Below are 3,106 nucleotides of genomic sequence, written 5' to 3'. Positions count from 1 at the left end.
CTGTGCGGAATTTTCCTGAGAGACATATAGGCATCTTAGCCAACAATAAATATAAATTAATCTGTTTCAGAAATGGCTTACTATTCTTACTCAGAAGGTTAATTTGAATCACAGTATGGCACTCTGCAGCACAAAGCATTTTTACTGAAAAAAGGAATGTAGCATCTACATTCCATGTTGTATTTTAATGATGATAATTAGTGGGTGCCTCTCACCAAGAAAAATGAGCGTGCTATGAGACACATCATCCAGTATATTCAGATTGGATTTCAGTTTATTTCAGGAAATGTCATATATCCCTTAGTAATCTTATTTCTCTTATTGCTTAGATTAATTAAAATAGCCCAAAATCCCATTTGTCAGTCAGTATCTGAGGTTTGCTTTCTGAATTTTGGAGATAGGCAATAGACAAATTGTTTTTACTGTTCAAGATGGATTCAGAGAAAACTGGAGAAGTATTGGTTGCTTTATTGATTAAACTAAGAAAAAAGGTCATATGCTAGCAAAAGTTACAATTGAACAGATTTATCCTCATTTACCATCTCTATGCAATAAGTCTACAGCTGGGAGGTTTCATACTTTCGGGCCATCTCTTTTTTCTTCAGATTCTGTTTTCTATCAAGCTGTTATTGTGAATGTAGACATTCTAGGACTTTGTCTTCCTTATGGATGTAAGTACTACCTTCTATCATTACCTTATTTTATGGATGAAACCCTCCATATAAGCTAGCATACTTCCATCAGAAACCTAATTCTGAGACAGTGTGGAAAAGGAAGCAAAACTTCACCAGAAGTTCAGTCCCTTCCACTCAGAAGCAATGTGTTCATTGCAAACCAATGTGTACTGCCCCTATCCACGATCATACTTTGCTGGATATTAGAAACTAGACCACTTTGCTTTGTCCTGTTTTCTTCGAGGGCAAGAAGAGAAAGAAGTGAGGAGGAAGGTGCTCCAAAAGCAAATTACTGTAAGAAACCAAAAATTTGGAGTAGAGAAACAAAATATTAGCAAAACATTAGAGAGACATAACATCTGATTTCACACCCTGTGATTAACTCCTTGATAAATACTTAGAGCTTAATTCCATCAGTGAGAAAAGCGTCCTTCGTCTTGTGGCCAGAAAGTGACACTCTAGAACTTTAAACAATCTTGGCCCTCTCTGGTAAAAGTAAGAGAGGGCCTATCATTTCCTTAACTGGATTTGCTTGCTCAGGGAACTCAATATATTCAAAGGAAGTACAATCCAGAGATGCACATTTGTTTTCTGTTCATCCGGGAATGCCTGTTTATTGTAAATTATTTAGCTCCTATTCCCACAAAACTGAAATCATGTATACACAAAATGGCTGCATGGACACACACAAAGGTAAGGCAGCTGTGTGTCCCTGCTTTTTAGCCTTCTTGGGTAACCATCCTGTTCGTTCAGTGTCAGAGTAGAGGAAGGAGTTTCAGTTGCAGATGAAAAAGAAGAGAAACTTCAGATAGCAAGTTTGGTAAGTGGAGCCATTTCCTCAGACTCACTTCCTCGTATCTTCAACCTACGTCTTATTCATTCAGGCAACAGGTGCTTCTGATTTGATTTCTCACCTTTCCATTCTCTAGAACTCAAAACAGAGTACCTTAAATTAATAGTAATACTGATATTTATATCTTTTCTCTCTGGCAATGAGATAGGAATCTCATTGTACTTTGAAGAGCTCAATACAAGGGTGGGAAAGTACAAATGGTAAGTACAAATGATTAGTACAAATGATATCAGATCAGAGGTCACACTGTCATCAGGGAATCGGTTACTGTAGTGCCAGAGGGAACTAACTGGATTAACTGGGAATAAGAAGAATTACTAACAAGGCACAAGTCAGCCTTTGTAACAAACAGGCTGGTGAAAACACAGATTTAAGAAGATTGAGAGAAATGAAACAGTGAAAGGCCAATTATTTCTGTAGAGGAAAACACTAGACTCATGATGCTAGAACATCAAACACTAGAACAAGACAATGCCCATGGTAGCAAGGGGAAATCTGGCTACTGGTGAATGTTGAAAAAGAAGCAGTAATTGTGAACAAGAAGGTAATCTAGGAGTGTTAGTTGTTAGACTGTGACATTGTGATGTATGTGACATTGACATATGAAGCCTTAATATATAGTATATAGGGGGATGATGATCAAGCAGTAGAATATTTTTTAGTGGTTCACATAGCCATAGTAATGTCAAATTTAAAAAATCAAAGCTAGCCAGAAGGCTGAGTAAATTTGAAGCATGAAGGTAAAGCAGAAATTTTGCAACTACATTATTTGAGTGCTTATCTCTTTTTTTATCTTTTTGAAATCTATTTCTATTGCATTTACTTTTAGTAAATTGTATGCAAATAAAATCAAATACAAAGATGCCTGAAGGACAATTACTAAAACAAATAAAAAGCATGCTCGCTCTTTGATTTATTACTTTATTGCCAATGCATGTAACCTTCACTCAATTCCTTCGTCATCTGTTTTTACACAATATAGTAAAACTACTCTGTGATTTGTAATTATTTATATATTTGTATTATGTGTTTAAAAAAACATGTTTTTTGGTACTGATGTCCTTCGTGAAGCTGACCAGGATCAGGGATAATACTAACAAAACACTTACCATGTTGCAAAAGAGTTTGTTTAGGTAATGCAGTGATCACTCAGCTAGATATTCCTAGAGGCTTCTTAATTATAAAATAAGAATACCAAAAATAGAAATAGCTAGGTGGTTTTGTTAGGCAATTTTTAATTTTTGTTCTGCAAAAAGTACATTGTGATGTTAGTCATGAATCCAAAATAAAGAATTTATGGAATAGATTCCAGTAATATCAGTGAATTCAAAACTGGAAATTTGGCATTTAATCAAATTGCTGATAATTCCAGATGGTACAGTCCTATCTGAAGCATGTTCAGAAGATAAGTTCACCAATTACAGTTACTTGTTCTGAATTAAAATGTTTTCACAGATAAAGTGTTTCATTTTCTGAGTTCCATTTAGTTAACGTATAATCTAAATAAATTTGCACCAGCTCATCTCCTTTTGAAGAAAGGCAGTATTTATATATTGATGTATTTTCCAGATTTTTCAAA

The sequence above is a fragment of the Fulmarus glacialis genome, unplaced genomic scaffold, assembly GCF_000690835.1.
Source record: "Fulmarus glacialis isolate BGI_N327 unplaced genomic scaffold, ASM69083v1 scaffold15062, whole genome shotgun sequence".
Classification (NCBI taxonomy): Eukaryota; Metazoa; Chordata; class Aves; order Procellariiformes; family Procellariidae; genus Fulmarus; species Fulmarus glacialis.
Note: the sequence above shows the minus strand (reverse complement) of the source record.